Source organism: Trachypithecus francoisi, unplaced genomic scaffold (genome assembly GCF_009764315.1).
Source record: "Trachypithecus francoisi isolate TF-2019V2 unplaced genomic scaffold, Tfra_2.0 Lachesis_group13, whole genome shotgun sequence".
In the NCBI taxonomy this organism is placed as follows: domain Eukaryota; kingdom Metazoa; phylum Chordata; class Mammalia; order Primates; family Cercopithecidae; genus Trachypithecus; species Trachypithecus francoisi.
Window position 1 is genome coordinate 52,427,885 of NW_022681458.1, and position 20,165 is coordinate 52,448,049.

General features: G+C 37.1%; 1 long non-coding RNA gene across 1 annotated transcript in view; it reads left to right on the forward strand.

Annotated features, from left to right (window-relative positions):
- The first annotated feature begins 15,993 nt into the window (after positions 1–15,993).
- The window catches only part of LOC117094745, a 102,836-nt gene continuing 98,664 nt past the window's right edge, over positions 15,994–20,165 (forward strand). The window contains exons 1-2 of the long non-coding RNA XR_004441663.1: positions 15,994–16,051; positions 17,887–17,956. This is a non-coding gene — a long non-coding RNA (uncharacterized LOC117094745). The remainder of the gene's footprint in view (positions 16,052–17,886; positions 17,957–20,165) is intronic.

Genomic DNA, 20,165 nt, shown 5'->3' on the forward strand with positions numbered 1-20,165 from the left:
AGAGGGCAGCCACTACAAAGATTCATATTCATAGTGGCATATCTCTCTCTAGCACTATACTTATCATGTAGTTAATGAAATATTCTCCAGTCCTTCCCAAGGAAAGTCAGCTGGTGATTTCTCAAATCTTATGTAATAGACTCATTCTAGCATGTTCATTTCTCTGAAAATTTGCTTTTTGTTTCTCAGTACTCTGGCAAGGTAGTTCTAGCATCTCCAATTTATTTGATAGAAGACCATTTCTTTTTCTAAGCTTCCAAGAAACATCACAGCAGCATATCAGAACTTGATCCTGAGACCTTTGCCAGGGCACTAAATCCTGGGGTGGAGAGAGTATGCCCTAATTAACATACTCTCCCTAATCCAGCTTTAAAGTTCAGGTCCCCTCTTGGTTCAGAAACTTCAAGAGCCACTTGCAGGAACACTGTCCTGGTTTCTATCAGTTCATATTAGCCAGACCTTGCAGCTCCTTTGGTAACAAATCCCTTCTATCACTGGCAGAGATAGTAAATCCTGACTCAGGCAATGGTAGCCCTTGATCCTAGATATTGATCTAGTGTCAAGGAATGGAGCTGGAAAGCAGATCTGAGGAGGGCAGCATCTCCAGCGTATCTGCTTCAGCTGAGGCTTCTGCACAGTTGTCAGGGTATCAGTTAGAAATCAATGCTACAAGAGATGAAATGACTTTCTTCCATCTGTTTCAAAGAATATCCTCTTGAAGAAGACCTATCTTTTCAAAGATTATACATATTATAAGAACTTAATTGTTTTCTTTCTTAATGACTTAAAAATTAATACTTTAAAATGCGATCTATAAATTCTGTCTCATATTATTCGATAAAACTGAAAATATTCTAAAAAAGTTTGAAGTGAAAATGCACCTCAACCAGCTTTATAACATTCAATTGTTGATCTGGATATGAATTTTGATTCTTATTTGTAACTATGGAGTATTTCCCATATTTTCTAACTATTATTTAGCACTTTCTAGTGAATATTTCCTCTTTAAGCAGAAACTAGACTTGCTTAGAAGAATAGGAAAGCTGATAAGTTGAATAACGTATTGTTCACATTTGGCAGTTAACTAGAGAGAGGTAAAGTTAACAAGATACTTGCCAGGAAAATTATAAGTAAAAAATGAAAAAAAATTCTGGCAGTGAGGATGCAAATGGAACATTTTGCACTAAGACAAGCAGTTAATCATCCAGCTGTGCTCTTGGTTAATAACTCATAGAAGTTAAGAAGAAAACATGACTGATATTTTCCTATCAATGTGGTTTTAGTGTACTGGGCTGACAGAATACTGCAGGTAAAATTAGAAGATAAATTATGGGTAAAGGGAAAATAATTTATCTGTTTTAGGTGTAAGTTGAATACTTTTCATTGGTTTGAAGCATCTACAATACTCTACATTCTCCTTTAATAGCCCGGTGGCCTTATAAAGCCATTATATGGTTGTCTAAAAATTATATAGGTAAAATTTTTGCTTTTCAAACTTTATAAGTGGAGATGATTGGATCTTTTTCAAAAGATTCAAGATGGTAAAATTTTGTAGTCTTAAAATTGTTGTCTTCTCATTTTCATATATCCTGTGCATCCTAGCCTGTGAAAGAAAAAAATTACCTTACAAAAGAAAGAAATGGACAAATTTATAATACTCTAATACTTTCATTGGAGTAACTAAATCACTTATATCTTAAGTATGAAGAATAAAAGGCAAAATTATTAAAATCAATAACTATAACAATTGGCTAAGAGATAGTCAACATAAAAATATATAAACTGAAACATCAGTAAGTCAAAATATGGGAGAGAATGGTATTAAAGTGCAGAGGTCTTTTTGTTACTTTGTGATCAAACGTAAGTCATTATCAGTTTGAAATAACCTGTTATAATGTGCTTTTTGTAAGTCTCATGGTAACCACAAAGCAAATACCTATAATAGATACACCAAAATAAATAGTATAGAATAAAAATGTGTTACAGAAAATCACTTAACCACAAAGGAATATGGCAAAAGAGGAAAAGAGAAAGAAAGAATCTATAAAACAATGAGAAAATGTAATAAAATGGCAATAGTTAACCTTTACCTATCAATAATAAACTTGAATATAAATTGATTAAATTCTCTAATTAAAAGACATAGAGTGACTAAAAAGATTAAAAATAAAAACAAGACCCAACTACATTCTTTCTACAAGATTACTTCACCTATACAAACACACACAGATGGAAAGTGAAGGAATGGAAAAAGATATTCCATGCAAATGGAAACCAAAGAAGAGCAGCAGGGAGCTATACTTATATCAGATAAAATAGGATTTTAGTCAAGAATGATAAAAAAGACAAAGAAGACCATTATATAATAATTTAGGAGTCAGCACAGCAAGAGGATATAACAATCATAAATATATATGCACCCAACACTGGAGCACACAAATATATAAAACAAATATTAGTAGACCTAAAAGGAGAGATTGACTGCAATACAGTAATAATAGGGGACTCTGACATCCTATTTCAACAATGGACAGATTGTCCAGACAGAAAATCAACACCAACAAAAAAATCAGAGTTGTATTGTGCTCTAGACAAAGTGGACCTAACAGCAGACATTTACAAAACATTCCATCCAACAGCTGCAGAGTACACATATTTCTCAACAGCACATAGAATATCCTTTTTTTTTTTTTTGTTTGTTTGTTTGTTTTTGTTTGTTTTTTTTCTTTTCTTTTTTTTTTTTTATTATACTTTAAGTTCTAGGGTACATGTGCATGACGTTTATATCATGTATAACTCCCCAATGCAATCCCTCCCTCCTCCCCCCTCCCCATGATAGGCCCCAGTGTGTGATGTTCCCCTTCCCGAATCCAAGTGATCTCATTGTTCAGTTCCCACCTATGAGTGAGAACATGCGGTGTTTGGTTTTCTCTTCTTGTGATAGTTTGCTAAGAATGATGGTTTCCAGCTGCATCTTTTGTGACATGCCATATGGTCTGTCTATCCTAAAGGATATTCTTCCCCCTTGCGCTTCCAAGGGGGAAGAATATCCTTTAGGATAGACAGACCATATGGCATGTCACAAAACAATTCTTAACAAATTAAAAAAAAAAAAACAGAAGAGCTATAAAAAAGAATGAGATCATGTCCTTTGCAGGGTCTTGGATGGAGCTGGAAGCCATTATCCTCAGCAAACTAACACAGGAACAGAAAACCAAACACTGCATGTTCTCTCTTATAAGTGTTAGCTGAACAATGAGAACACATGGACACAAGGAAGGGAACAACACACACTGGGGCCTGTTGGAGGGGCGGGGGAAGGGAGAGCATCAGGATAAATAGCTAACACATGTGGGTCTTGATATATAGATGATGGATACGTGTAGCAAACCACCATGGCACATGTTTACCTATGTAACAAACCTGCGTCTTGCACATGTATCCCAGAAGTTAAAATAAAATAAAACAAAAAACAAAAGACAACAAAATAACATCTGGTATATTTTCTGACTACAGTGGAATAAACTAGAAATCAATAATGGAGATAATGTTGGAAACTATAAATTCATGAAAATTAAATAACATACTTCTAATAATGAATGGACCAATGAAGAAATAAAAATAGAAATTAAAAATTTCCTAGAGAAAAATGAAAATGGAAACACAATATACCAAAACCTGTGGGATACAGCAAAAGCAGTTCTAGGAGGAGATTTTTGTTTTTGTTTTTACTTGAAACTGCTATTTATTAGTTGAAATATAATGTTAAGATAGGCAAAATCCTAATTAAAATTTTAACTAAAGAAAATTTTAAAAATGTATCCTCTTTACCATAAATTTTTTCTAAGTGCTGAGCATACAATAGTGAATATAACTGGCAAATATCCTTAAGACGGGAATTCTTAGCAATAAACAACTATATCAAAAAGTAGAAAGACTGAATAAACAACCTAATGATGCACCTCAAGCAAATAGAAAAGTAAGAACAAACCAAATGTAAAAGTAGTAGAAGGAAAGAAATAATAAAGATCAGAGCAAAAATAAATGAAACGGAGACTCAAAAAATATCACTGAAACAAAAGTTGGTGTTTTGAAAAGATAAACAAAATTGACAAATCTTTAGCTAGACTAAGCAAAAGGAGAGAAGACTCACATAAATAAAATCTGAGATGAAAAAGAAGACATTACAACTGATAACACAGAAATACAAGGGATTATTAGAGACTACTATGATAACTATATGCTAACAAATTGTAAAACCTATTAAGAAATAGATAAATTCCTGGACATATAGAAACTACAAAGATTGAATCAGGAAAAAAATAGAAATCCTGTTTAGACCAATAATGTATAACATGATTGAAACAGTAATAAAAAGTCTTCCATCAAAGAAAAGCCCAGGACCTGATGGCTTCACTGCTGAATCTATAAAAGATTTAAATAAGAGCCAATACCAATTCTACTCAAACTATTCCAAAAAGTTGAAGAAGAGGGAATACTTTTATTCTCATTCTACGAAGCTAACATTATCCTGATATCAAAACCAGACAAGGACACACCAAAAACGAAAGCTACCGGCCAATATCACTGAGAAGCAGAAATGGGAGAATCAAGAAAATACTAACAAATTGAATTCAATAGCATTTAAAAGGATTATTCACTATGATCAAGGGAGATTTATCCTTGGGATGCAAGGGTGATTGAAATGTGCATATTTGTGATACACCATATTAATGGAATGAAGGACAAAAATCAAACAATCATCTCAATAGAGGCAGAAAAGCCATTTGACAAAATTCAACATCTGTTTATGATAAAAACTCTCAGCAAATTAGATGTAGAAGAAGTGTACCTCAACAAAATAAAGACCATATATGTATGAGAAATCCACAGCTAATATCATACTCAATGGTGAAAAGTTGAATGCTTTTTCTCCAAGATCAGGAACAAGACAAGGATGTCCACTCTTGTCACTTCTACTCATCATAATACTAGAATTTCTAGCAAGAGCAATCAGTAAAAAGAGAAAAAAAAGGTAGTCAAATTGGGAAAGGTGAAGTTAAATAGTCCCTGTTTGCACACTGCTTGATCTTACATATAGGAAATCCTAACAACTTCACCAAAAACACTGTTAGAATTGATAGACAAGTTTAGTAAAATTGCAGGTTACAAAACCAACATAAAAATATTAGTAGTGCTTCTATATATCAATAGCAAACAATCTGAAAAAAAATCAAGAAAGCAATCCCATTTATAATCGCTACAAAAAGTACCTAGGAATAAATTTAATCAAAGAAGTGAAAGATCTTTATACAAAACTATAAAATACTGATGAAAGAAATTGAAGAGAACACACACACAATAAAATGGAAAGTATCACTTTCTTATGGCTTGGAAGAATTACTATTGTTAAAATGTTCCCACAATCCAAAGCAATCTACAGATTCATTGTAATATTTATCAAAACACCTATGGTTTTCTTCACAGAAATTAAAAAAAAAATTCCTAAAATTTATATGGAACCACAGAAAGCCAAAGCAACTATGAGCAAAAAGAACAAAGGTAGGCATCACACTACTTGATTTCAAAATATCCTAGAAAGCTATAGCAACCCAAACAGCATGGAAGTGTCATAAATACAGCAGCTATAGCCTTATGAAATGTATTTCTTAAATCAATACTTGAAAGTCAAAATTATTCCTTGATCCTTGGGCTGCAAAATGAATGTTTTGTTGTAGGCATGAAAACAGCAGTAATCTCTTTTTACATCTCCATCAGAGTTCTCAGGTGACTCAGAGCATTGTAAATGAGCACTAATATTTTGAAGTGATTTTTTTTTCTTTTTTTTTCTGAGCAGTAGGTCTCAACAATGGGCTTAAAATATTCAGTAAATTGGATCTGCTGACAATATGGCCGAATAGGAACAGCTCCGGTCTGCAGCTCCCAGCGAGATCGACACAGAAGGTGGGTGATTTCTGCATTTCCAACTGAGGTACCATCTCATTGGGACTGGTTGGATAGTGGGTGCAGCCCATGGAGGGCCAGCTGAAGCAGGGTGGGGTGTCACCTCACCTGGGAGGTGCAAGGGGTCATGGGATTTCCTTCCCTTAGCCAAGGGAAGCCGTGAGGGGCTGTGCCATGAGGAACAGTGCACTCTGGCCCAGATACTGCATTTTTCCCCACAGTCTTCGCAACCTGCAGACCAGGAGATTCCCTCTGGTGCCTACACCACCAGGGTCCTGGGTTTTAAGCACAAAACGGGGCAGCCATTTGGGTAGATGCTAAGCAGCTGCAGGAGTTTTTTTTTTTTTTTTTTTTTTTTTTCCCAATACCTGAGTGGCACCTGGAATGCCAGTGCAAGAGAACCGTTCACTCCCTGGGAAAGGGGGCTCAAGCCAGGGAACCAAGTGGTCTGGCTCAGCAGTTCCCACCCCCATGAGCCCAGCAACCTAAGATCCACTGGCTTGGAATTCTCACTGCCAGCACAGCAGTCTGTGGTTGACCTGGGACACTGGAGATTGGTGGGGGGAGGGGTGTCCACCATTGCTGAGGCTTGAGTAGGTGATTTTACCCTCACAGTGTAAACAAAGCCACCGGGAAGTTTGAATTTGGTGGAGCCCACTGCAGCTCAGCAAGGCTGCTGTAGCCAGATTCCTGCCTCTCTAGATTCCTCCTTTCTGGGCAAGGTATCTCTGAAAAAAAGGCAGGAGCCCTAGTCAGGGACTTATAGATAAAACCCCCATCTCCCTGAGACAGAACACCTAGGAGAAGAGGCATCTGTGGGCATAGTTTCAGCAGACTTAAAAGTCCCTGTTTGACAGCTCTGAAGAGAGCAGTGGATCTCCCAGCACGGCGTTCGAGTTCTGATAAGGGTCAGAGTGGCTCCTCAAGTGGGCCCCGACATCTGTGTATCCTGACCAGGAAACACCTCCCAGTAGGGGCCAACAGATACCTCCTACAGGAGAGCTCTGGCTGGTATCGGGTGGATGGCCCTCTGGGACAAGGCTTCAAGAGGAAGGAACAGGTAGCAATCTTTGCTATTCTGCAGCCTCTGCTGGTTATGCCCAGGCAAACAGTCTCTGGAGTGGCCCTCCAGCACACTCCAGCAGACCTGCAGCAGAGGGACCTGTAAGAAGGAAAACTAACAAACAGAAAGTATCAACATCAACAAAAAGGACATCCACTCAGAGGCCCCATCCGAAGGTCACCAACATCAAAGACCAAAGGTAGATAAATCGACGAAGATGGGGAGAAACCAGTGAAAAAAGGCTGAAAATTTCAAAAACCAGAATGCTGCTTCTCCTCCAAAGGATCACAACTCCTCACCAGCAAGGGAACAAAACTGGGTGGAGAATGAGTTTGATGAATTGACAGAAGTAGGCTTCAGAAGGTGGGTAATAAGAAACTCCTCCGAGTTAAAGGAGCATGTTCTAATACAATGCAAGGAAGCTAAGAACCTTGAAAAACGGTTAGATGAATTGCTAACTAGAAGAATCAGTTTAGAGAAGAACATAAATGACCTGATGGAGCTGAAAAACAGCATGAGAACTTCATGAAGCATACACAAGTATCAATAGCCAAATTGATCAAGTGGAAGAAAGGATATCAGAGATTGAAGATTAACTCAATGAAATAAAGCAAGAAGGCAAGATTAGAGAAAAAAGAATAAAGAGAAACAAACAAAGCCTCCAAGAAATATGGAACTATGTGAAAAGACCAAATCTATATTTGATTGGTGTAACTGAAAGTGATGGGGAGAATGGAGAACTTCCCCAACCTAGCAAGACAGGCCAGCATTCAAATTCAGGAAATACAGAGAACAACACAAAGATACTCCTCAAGAACAGTAACCCCAATTCACATAATTCTCAGATTCACCAAGGTGGAAATGAAGGAAAAAATCTTAAGGGGAGCCAGAAAGTAAGGTCAGGTTACCCACAAAGGGAAGCCCATCAGACTAACAGTGGGTCTCTTTGCAGAAACCCTACAAGCCAGAAGAGAGTGGGGGCCAATATTAAACATTCTTAAAGAATTCTCAACCCAGGATTTCATATTCAGCCAAACTAAGCTTCGTAAGTGAAGGAGAAATAAAATCCTTTACCAACAAGCAAATGCTGAGAGATTTTGTCACCACCAGGCCTGCCTTACAAGAGCTCCTGAAGGAAGCACTAAACATGGAAAGGAACAACTGGTAGCAGCCACTACAAAAACATACCAAATTGTAAAGACCATCGACACTATGAAGAAACTGCATCAACTAACGGGCAGAATAACCAGCTAGCATCATAATGACAGGATCAAATTCACACATAACAATATTAACCTTAAAGTAAATGGGCTAAATGCCCCAGTTAAAACACACAGACTGGCAAGTTGAATAAAGAGTCAAGACCCATTGGTGTGCTATATTCAGGAGACCCATCTCATGTGCAGAGACACACATAGGCTCAAAATAAAGGGATGGGGGAATATTTACCAAGCAAATGGAAAGCAAGAAAAGGCAGGGGTTGCAATCCTAGTCTCTGATAAAACAGACTTTAAACCAACAAAGATCAAAAGAGACAAAGAAGGGCATTGCATAATGGTAAAGGGAGCAATGCAACAAGAAGAGCTAACTCTCCCAAGTATAAGTGCACCCAATACAGGAGCACCAAGATTCATAAAGCAAGTTCTTAGAGACCTACAAAGAGACGTAGACTCCCACACAATAATAGTGGAAGACTTTAACACCCCACTGTCAATATTAGAAAGATCAACGAGACAGAAAATTACAAGGATATTCAGGACTTGAACTCAGCTCTGGACCAAGCAGAACTAATAGACACTACAGAACTCTCCATCCCAAATGAACAGAATATACATTCTTCTTAGCACCACATCACACAACTACATGGAAAATGAATAACCTGCTCCTCAATGACTACTGGGAAAAAACGAAATGAAGGCAGAAATAAAGATATTCTTTGAAACCAATGAGAACAAAGAAACAACGTACCAGAATCTCTGGGACACATTTAAAGCAGTGTGTAGAGGGAAATTTATAGCACTCAATGCCCACAAGAGAAAGCAGGAAAGATCTAAAATCGACACCCTAACAGCACAATTAAAAGAACTGGAGAAGCAAGGACAAACAGATTCAAAAACTAGTAGAAGACAAGAAAAATCTAAGGTCAGAGCAGAACTGAAGGAGATAGAGACACAAAAAACCCTTCAAAAATCAATGAATCCAGGAGCTGGTTTTTTGAAAAGATCAACAAAATAGATAGAATGCTAGCTAGACTAATAAAGAAGAAAAGAGAGAAGAATCGAATAGATGCAATAAAAAATGATAAAGGGGATATCACCACCAGTTTCACAGAAATACAAACTAACATCAGAGAATGTTACAAACACCTCTATGCAAATAAACTAGAAAATCTAGAAGAAATGGATAAATTCCTGGACACATACACCCTCCGAAGTCTAAACCAGCAAGAAGTTGAATACCTGAATAGAGCAATAGCAAGTTCTGAGGCAGTAATTAATAGCCTACCAAAAAAAAAAAAAAGTCCAAGACCAGATGGAGTCATAGCTGAATTCTACCAGAGTTACAAAGAAGAGCTGGTACCACTCATTCTGAAATTATTCCAAACAAGAGAAAAAGAGGGAATCCACCCTGACTTATTTTATGAGGCCAACATCATCCTGATACCAAAACCTGGCAGAGACACAACAAAAAAAGAACATTTCAGGCCAATATCCCTGGTAAACATCGATGTGAAAATCCTCGATAAAATACTGGCAAACCAAATCGAGCAGCACATCAAAAAGCTTATCCACAACGAGGAAGTTGGCATCATCCCTGGGATGCAAGGCTGGTTCAACATACACAAATCAATAAACTTAATCCATCACATAAACAGAAACAATGACAAAAACCACATGATTATCTCAATAGATGCAGAAAAGTCTTTTGACAATATTCAACATCCCTTCATGCTAAGAACTCTCAATATACTAGGTACTGATGGAACGTATCTCAAAATAGTCAGAGCTATTTATGACAAACCCACAGCCAATATCCTACTGAATGGGCAAAAACTGGAAGCATTCCCTTTGAAAACCGGCACAAGACAAGGATGCGCTCTCTCACCACTCCTATTCAACATCGTATTGGAAGTTCTGGCTAGGGCAATCAGGCAAGAGAAAAAAAAAAACAACATTCAAACAGGAAAAGAGGAAGTCAAATTGTCTCTGTTTGCAGATTACATGATTACATATTTAGAAAACCCCATCGTCTGAGCCCAAAATCTCCTTAAGCTGATAAGCAACTTCAGCAAAGTCTCAGGATACAAAATCGTGCAAAAATCACAAACATTCCTATACACCAATAACAGACAAACAGAAAGCCAAATCATGAGTGAACTCTCATTCACAATTGCTACAAAGAAAATAAAATACCTAGGAATCCAACTTACAAGGGATGTGAAGGACCTCTTCAAGGAGAACTATGGACCACTGCTCAAGGAAATAAGAGAGGACACAAACAAATGGAAAAACATTTCGTGCTCATGGATAGGAAGAATCAATATTGTGAAAATGGCCACACTGCCCAAAGTAATTTATAGATTCTCTGCTATCTCCATCAAGCTACCACTGACTTTCTTCCAAGAATTGGAAAAAATTACTTTAAATTGCACATGGAACCAAAAAAGAGCCCACATACCAAGACATTCCTAATCAAAAAGAACAAAGCTGGAGGCATCACGCTACCTGACTTCAAACTATAATACAAGGCTACAGTAACCAAAACAGCATGGTACTGATACCAACACAGATATATACACCAATGGAACAGAACAGAGGCTTCAGAAATAGCACCACACATCTACAACCATCTCATCTTTGACAAACATGACAAAAACAAGCAATGGGGAAAGGATTCCCTATTTAATAAATGATGTTGGGAAAACTGGCTAGCCAATATGCAGAAAACTGAAACTGGACCCCTTCCTTACAACTTGTACAAAAATTAACTCAAGATGGATTAAAGACTTAAACGTAAGACCTAAAACTATAAAAACCCCAGAAGAAGACCTAGGCAATGCCATTCAGAACATAGTTGTGGGAAAGACTTCATGACTAAAACACCAAAAGCAATGGCAACAAAAGCCAAAATTGACAAATGTGATTTAATTAAACTACAGAGCTTCTGCACAGCAAAAGATACTATCATCAGAGTGAACAGGAAATCTCAGACTGAGAGAAAATTTTTGCAATCTATCCATCTGATAAAGGGCTAACATCCAGCATTTACAAAGAACTTAAACGCATTTACAAGAAAAAACCAACCCCCCCATCAAAAAGTGGACAAAGGATATGAACAGACACTTCTCAAAAGAAGACATTTATGCAGCCAACAAACATGAAAAAAAATCTCATCATCACTGGTCATTAGAGAAATGCAAATCAATACCACAATGAGATACCATGTAATGCCAGTTAGAATGGCGATCATTAAAAAGTCAGGAAACAACAGATGCTGGAGAGGATGTGGAGAAATCGGTATGATTTTACACTGTTGGTGGGATTGTAAATTAATTCAACTATTGTGGAAGACATTGGGGCAATTCCTCAAGGATCTAGAACTAGAAATACCATTTAACCCAGCAATCTCATTACTGGGTATATACCCAAAGGATTGTAAATCATTCTACTATAAATACACATGCACACATATGTTTATTGTGGCACCATTCACAATAGCAAAGACTTAGAACCAACCCAAATGCCCATAAATTTTAAACTGGGTAAGGAAAATGTGGCATATATACACCATAGAATACTATGCAGCCCTAAAAAAGGATGAGTTCGTGTCCTTTGCAGGGAAATGGATAAGACTGGAAACCATCATTCTCAACAAACTAACACAAGAACAGACAACCAAACACTGCATGTTCTTACTCATAAGTGTGAGTTGAACAATGAGAACACATGGACACGGGGGGGCGGGGAGCATCACACACCAGGGCCTGTGGGATAGCATTGGGAGAAGTACCTAATGTAGAGAACAGGTTGATGGGTGCAGCAAACCACCATGGCATGTGTATACCTATGTAACAAACTTGCACATTCTGCACATGTACTCCAGAACTTAAAGTATAATAATTATAATAAAAAAGAGACAGATCCATCCATGGTTTTGGAATCTAGGATTCTGTTTCCTTTTTTCTTCCTTTCATCCTGCCCCCTTTCATTAATTTATTGTGTGGTTTCCTCAAAATCTCCTTTTAGTTTATTTTTATTTTTCTTTATTTCTCCCAAATTTATTTATTTTTGAATAAAAAAACTTGTACATAGCAGCAAATTAAAATTCAAAACGACACAAAATTTACTATATGTATGTAAGTATTGACTGTGTATTTATACACACATACACACCCACATATATCAACCTAGTTCTTTATCTTGTTTTTTTACCTAACAATTATTATGGAGATTTTTGATGTTATTATATGTTTGGAGAACTGTCTAATCATTTTAAGGTCTGAATATTATTCCTTATGTGGGCATAGAACAAAATATCATACTGGTTTCCTTCTAATAAAGACTTAGATTGTTTCCAAATTCCAGGTCTTGACAAAGTAGTAATGAATATCTTTGCAAAAACTTCATTGTGAATATGTGTAAAATCTTTGGATGATGTTCTAGAAATGCAATGATTGGTTTGAAAGGGTATGTGAGTTTATGATTTATGTAGCTATTAAGGCCTTAATTTGAAATAGCATTTGTTTTAGGTAATACAGCAACAGAGGATGTGTAGTTAACTCCAGAATTTAGTGAAGTTTATCTACATGTTAGCCATTTGGGAATCTCCAGAGAGTGAAGGAGACTCCTATAGGTAAAAACCCCATTGAGAAAATGTCATAGGCAGTGAGAAGCAAGAAATCCCATCCTGTGGCAGTGCAGGAGAGCCAGGACTCTTATTCTGATATTAGCCAGGGTTTTAATTTTGTGACTTTTTCTGAGACATCACAGAAAGTCCTTTGTTTAAAATATTTCAAAGCCAGAAAAAAAATTCAACTTGTAGTTCAGAAAGTAGAGAAATTAGAAACATCTGGTAAATTTGGTTGCAGACATGGCTTGTGTTGACATGGAGATGTAATAACCAGGAGTTTGACTAGTCCAGTCTAAATCTGGTGAATAATATTTTCTCAGCAGTCTCCTGGCCACAAAGTATCAAAAGGCATTGGGAACATGCTGTAAAGTGCCTGGATGCCCAGAACAATTACACTCTGGAAACAGTCTCTTGGCCTGGCTGAAAGTGACCCATGACCACAGCTCAGTTCATTCCACAAACAGAATTAGTCACAAAGCCATGTGGAATAACACTCTGCAGGAGTTTCTTGTGTTGACTTTCTTAGTGCATGATAGCATGATGGGAGTTCACACACCTTGGAATGATATTGGCTTGGAATAGTAGGGATGAAAAATAGGTCAACACTTTGCTTTATGTAATTATATACATTTTATTTTTCATGTGGTTATTGACTGTACTCTTTTTAGAACTTTCTTGCATATGAGTGGGGCCTGTCTAAAAGTCTATGACTTAAAATTTTAAATTTTTGACTATTTTAGTATTATGTAAACAACATGTCAGTTAATAGTGTCTTAAGAAACATATTGACCTTCACTTTATTCCTGTACTTCTGTGTCTTTCTGATCCTTTCCTGACCACATGAGAGAAAATTAATTACTTCCCTTAAATGTAATACATGCCAAATATCAATACATGTCAAATGTAATGTATGTCAAATATCCAGTTGATTTACTTGTCACTTTGTATTTTATTTATATGCCTGTCTCTAATTAGATGTCTACTCCTCAAAGTTAGGACTGTTTTATTTTATAAAGGTATTCTTGGTGACTGCTGGAGTACTGAGTACATGATAAGTGAAGAATAAATGTTTATAATATGAATAAATTAGTCTGCTAATTATAGGAACACAAGGTGCTTTGATATGAAATCCAATTTGACCACTAACACTCATTTTTTTCTGCTATGGGTTCATTCTTGCATCCGGTTTTCTTAAAGCTTTTTTACTAATGCATATTGCTGAGTAATTTTCCAAAGGCAATTGTAAATTTCTGAGTGTTTACTTTGAAAGCATTAGTATGTAATTTTATAACTAGTCAATATAGACCAATTTTGTGATGCTACTTTTCAAAACTTCTGAGGATTCTATTATCTGATGAGAAGAGTTAGTTTGTTCTAATAAAAAATTAGCATGTGTTTATTTTCTACTTTTCCTGGATATTATAACCTAAGACATTTATAATATATTGTATCAAGTTAAAGAAACTTCAAAAAATATTTTTTCACCAGGAATCCATTGTCTGAATTACTTATAAACCATCACCATCAAATAGTGTTTATTGAACATGCACGTGTGTCTGCTACACCCCAGATTACTGTACCAATAAAGTCAGCTATGCTTTCCAGATTGAGGCAACACACAGTATCCTGTTTTTATGGTTCTTTTCAACTTGGATTTGGTATCCCTCTAATTTTATTTGTGTAGAATTCTATTTGCTTTAAAGTTAAACATGACTTTTAGTTATTGTTTCTTCCTTTGTCACTTTTAATTTTCAGCATACATTCAGTTTGTTTGCTGGAAAAAAGCATTTTCTTAGCCATGTTTGCCCTGAGTCTCTTCCCCTGCCCTTTATGTTTATGTGGGCCAGCCAAATTTCATGTCCAAACTTTTATCCTTTCTTTAGGTAGGTATGCAGGTATATATATATATATTTTTTGAGACGGAGTCTTGCTCTGTGGCCCAGGCTGGAGTGCAGTGGCCGGATCTCAGCTCACTGCAAGCTCCGCCTCCTGGGTTCACGCCATTCTCCTGCCTCAGCCTCCCGAGTAGCTGGGACTACAGGCGCCCGCCACCTCACCCAGCTAGTTTTTTTTTTTTTTTTTTTTTTCTGTATTTTTTAGTAGAAACGGGGTTTCACCATGTTAGCCAGGAAGGTCTCGCTCTCCTGACCTCGTGATCCACCCGCTTCGGCCTCCCAAAGTGCTGGGATTACAGGCTTGAGCCACCGCGCCCGGCCAGTATGCAGGTATATTAAGGAATCATCTGACAAGACACAATTATGTTATAATATAGCTTTTGCGTTTTGAGAGGGCTAGGGGATGTGATCCAAAATATGAGAAGTTTTTATTTATAATGGAGAATATTGGGAGATTATGTTAGTAATTGAGTCCAGCTATGTTATACAGCTGTGAAAAGATTATGTAATTTTTCTGAAGCTTGGTTTTCTTGTCTTTAAAATGTTGTGAAGGTTAGAAATACTGTTCTTTGAGTATCTTGCACAGCTAAAATACAGTAGGCACTAAGAATGATGGCTGGTAACAGAATCTACAGCTAAAGAAAAGGTAAAAAATTGTCTTGTTTGTGAATTGTTATCTATGTGGTGTGTATGCAGCTGCTCACATTTATGTTGTCCACAGCAGACTCTACTAATCAGTCAGCACTCTTTTCCATAGAGTCTGGATGCAGCTTATGAGTTACAGAAATTAACTCATAGGCAACTATTGCCAGGTAAACCAAGAAAGGAAATGAGTTGCATCCCATTTTTTCATCCCTCATGTAGCCTCATCCTTTCATTTTACAGAAGAGAAAACGAAGACTCAGAGAAATTATGTAATTTCCTCAAGATGACACATTGAGGCATGGTCAGAACCTTGTACTGGAAGCCAGAACTCTTAATTCAGTTCTCCATCAGCTGCAACATCTGTGTTTTTTGTTCATCTTCTTTCATAACTGGGGTAGAGATTCATATAATTTACTATTTTTTTCTAGAGCAAATAAATTAACCCACGATTCTCTTGAGGTGATATTTGTGGGTTCATATAAATGAGCCACACTGACCACTATACACTGGTGATAATATGTTTTTTTCAAAATCAAAAACATATTTTTGATTCAAACTTTACGTTCTCTTGCCTTTCAGAAAAGAAAAAGGAAGAAGCAGAGGGTCAGCAGATGCTGAAGGAGGTATAATCAAGGTAAACACTTAGCTAGGAAGTGGTTTCCTAAGCAAGGGTTGCTCTAAAAATTTCCCACATACCCTCCTTTGATCGTTGAACTTTTATTTTTTTTTTCTGATCTAAATATTATGCTCTAAATTTTGGGTTGGAATCCACTGAAGCTGGCAACAGTTTAATTAATCCTTCTTTTCACTGAAAACATGCTTATGCTTGCTAACAACTGCAAGATTAATTTGGACTTACTTAGCCAAAGGAAAAACAGGATGTGAAAAGACAATGTGAAGTTTCTGTCTCATCACTTACTCCCTCTGTCCCTACTGTTTTTGTTTGTTTTAGTTACATTTTCAAACATTCTCTCATTTTCCCATGTTCTGTATTCGCCTTAGAAAATCTTCTAATAGCACAGATGACAAACAGGAGTTCCAGAAATGCTGGCTCATCACAGCAGAAGCCCAGTGGTTTGGCAGGAATGTTAACTTGAAAATGTTGAGACTGGCCCTTTTAAAAATAAGTCCGTGGCAGCAGATGTCACTATTGGTCTATCTTAACTCTGGGGCACTTGTTGACAAAGCAAATGCCATGAGCATAGAAGCCCAGTAATCCTAGATTTTAGACATTTCATGATGGCCTGTGGCACCAATGTAATGGTCAATTTCTTATACCAGAAACCTAATTTAATTATATAGAACTTTTAATATTATGATTATTGTATCTTAACATTTGTGTCATTTTCCTTTTTTAATATAAATCTTTTCCATGAAGTCCCTAGTTTCTTTCTTACCTCCCTCTTTCTGCTTTCTGTTCCTAATCATGGGACAGCTTTCTCTTTTCTGCTTATAATATTTGTTCATGTAAGGATCCCCATAATTCTCACATTTTGCAAGATACTTTCTTCAGTGTTCATTTTTGTTCTATTAACTACAATACAATTAACCTTTACTTTTCTTTAAAAGCAAAGTTGTGCAAGTAATTTGCCTGTTGTCTCTCGGCAACATATCCTTCTTTTTGACACTAGTTTGTAATGCTAGGGCTGTGACTTTGCAGATTTCATACCTCTGATTCCCTTGGCAGCTTTTTGAAAGTATTAGACTCTTGAAGTTACTGAGGAATGGGGATTGGAAGAGGAGACAAGGCTTCCTTCCTGTTTTAAAATTTGTTTTATTCTTGCTGTCTTAGACTCCAAAATGGCAGTTCTCCTAAGCGTTAGGTGGTGACCTCCACTGTGGAAGTGGCTCCAGCCTCCAGCTCCTGTTGGCATTTCCAGAAATGCCTGAACATTTCCCTCAGAGAACCAGCAGCAGCCAACCCAAGCCTCTTCCTTAGAGCACCAGGGCTGGTGGCTCCTCCTCCTGTTATCCCCATCTTTTCCCATTTGTTTCCCTAACCTCAGGCATTGTAGCTACTTCTTGAGTTACCTCTATGTGACTTTACTTATACAACCTTCTGACACCTGTGAAACCAATTTCTTCCATTAAATCCTCTCTGTTGGAAACACTTCGGTTTCTGTTTTCTTAACGTGTCTAATATATCTGCACATAGTCATATATATTTTAAATTATATGTAATGTTAAAAATAGTAAAAGCAAATAACAAATTCATTGTGTTTCTGATTTATATTTTAAAAATGCTTTTTTTGATTTGGGCTTTTAGCATGTCATATATATGTGATGATTTTGATTGCTTGATATGGAATATATCTTGTGAAATGTATACATATCTCCAAATGTAACCAAAGCAAAAATTGGTATGAACATTGAGGTAATTTTTCCTTACAAAAAGATCTTATCCTGGGGTTCCAGTTAGGTTTTACAATTACTGAAATGACTTGCTGTCTATTTTCTATCCTTGTTTAGCCCATACTCCATTATATAGAGAGCAAACTAAGAGCTGGAGAGAGGAAGAGACTTGCTCAACATCATATATGTGAGTGGTTGGAAACCTGAGGTGGAACCCAATCCAATTTTCTTTACTTTGCCTCAAGCTGCCTATAGTTGCTCATTATTTTAGTTGTATCCGTTGCAAGGATTTGCTAGCATTTGGCAAGAAATGAGCATAAATTAAATAACTAATCCAGGATTTTTAAAACTAATCATCATTATATTAATGTACTATGCTGATAAACTTAAGTTGGAAAGGAGTGTTGGAGAACTTGTTACCTTTCTATTAAAGTCAATTACTTCTTTATAATTAATATTTATTGATTCATTCACACTCAGTCAACTAACACTGGTATGCAGTAATGTAATATAATGACTTAGGTCAATGTATTAGTGTCATTTTGACTATCTTAGCTCTGTCACTGTTCTCTCCTTCCATTCATGGGAGTGCTTGCATAAATTGGGCTACATTAACTATCTTATTTTCTCAAGTCTTCTCTATTCAACCTCTACAGTCTGGTTCTTGCCCCTTCTCTATTGAAACAACCAGTGGGTTCCCGAATGACCTCCATATTGCCAAATCCAATAATTATTTTTATGATTTTGACTTGACCCACTTCTATTAATACTGTTTGACTGGTCCTTCCTGCCTGAAAATTCTCCCTTTTTTTCCTGAGATACTTCTCTAATAAGTTACCTTCCTTTTTCTCCTACTGCTATTCCTCATATCCCTTAGGTATAATCTTAAATATCAGGGGCCTTCAGAGCTCTGCTCCTGGTCTTGTGACCTTCTTGCTATATTTTCTCCCTCACATGATCCTATCTTAGCCCACCTTCAGGCCTTCTGCCTCTATTTATGTTCTGAAGACTCTTAAATCCATATCTTCAGCCTAGACCACTTCCATGAACTCCAGATCGTTATGTCCAGCTGCCTGCTGGAAAGCCACTGCATCCACACATGTCTTGCTTGACTTATACCCATGTGAAACTGGCCCAATTGTTCCATAGAATTAATGTTGGAAATTGACCCTCTCAGTCTTAAAACTTGAGGAGCTACATTGGTCTTATCTTATGCATCTAAAATTGTAAGACCAATAATCAGGCCTCTCAAATAATATAGAGGAACTGAATCATAGCCCCTCACCTGTCATAACTGACTAACTGACCGCCTGCTACCTGTTGACCAACTCCTCTTTCTTACCCCTCCATAATTCCTTTTGCAGCACATGCATAAAGCCTTTTTCCAGGCAATACTTGTCTTAGAAAATTGTTTTTTTGTATGGTGAGTAGCAGGACCTAGACTGAACCTCTGGTGTTTCAGTAACACATTTTGGTTCCCTGACCAGGCACACATTGCTTGTGGCTTGGCTGCCACAGGCCCGAAGGGTTTCAGAAGGCCTACTAAGCAGCTACCTGCCTATTTTTGGCCGGAGGTGGGTCTTGGTCTCTCTTTCTTTGGTCCTGCTGCTGTCAGCCCCAACAGCATTCCTAATTGCCTAGGAAGAGTAGCCTTTGATATTTGACATCTACATCTGGATGGGTTAATGTCTTTTGTGGGTACCAGACAGGGGGATGTGCTCTTCTCAGTTTGGGGAACTCCAAAAGAATTTCCATTTGCAGGATGAACAAGCCCAACCAACGGAGAGAGGAGGTATTCCGACTGTTTCAGTTTGAATACTCTTGGGACTTGCTTGTTGCTGAAGCAGGTGGATTGTGCTTTGGTGATTGTTTGTTTATGTGCATGCGTCAGTATAGTTCCCAATATTCCTTGGTGTCTGGGGCGGTTTGACATCCCCATGAGCCTCATTGTTATTGAACAGGAAAGTGGGATGGAGTTCTGTGTATCCAGGCTTCTATGCTGCTATTCTAAGCAGGGTCAGGTCTGCTTAGTAGATGAGGTTCTTCTGTGATGCTGTTTGATCCCAGAGTTTTTGGAGTATGGGAAGGTTTGGCCTTTAAAAATCAAACTGCAATGGAAACTGTTTCATTCAACATTCTTGTTCACATCCTTCATTGGATTACCTCTTGGGGCAAAGTTTAGCCATGTAAACATGTTCATAAAACAGTGAGTTTGTATTGCTATCTCATGGCTGGAGTTCTGAGGTAAAAGCTATTGGATCTTTGTTTATGTGTGTGTATACACATTTCGATGTGTTTATGTGTATGTACATTTATTATGTTATATGTTGTGTCTACTAAATTGGCTTATAAATAAAGAGGGGTCATAAATTAAATAAGTCCAAATATTTTTCAAG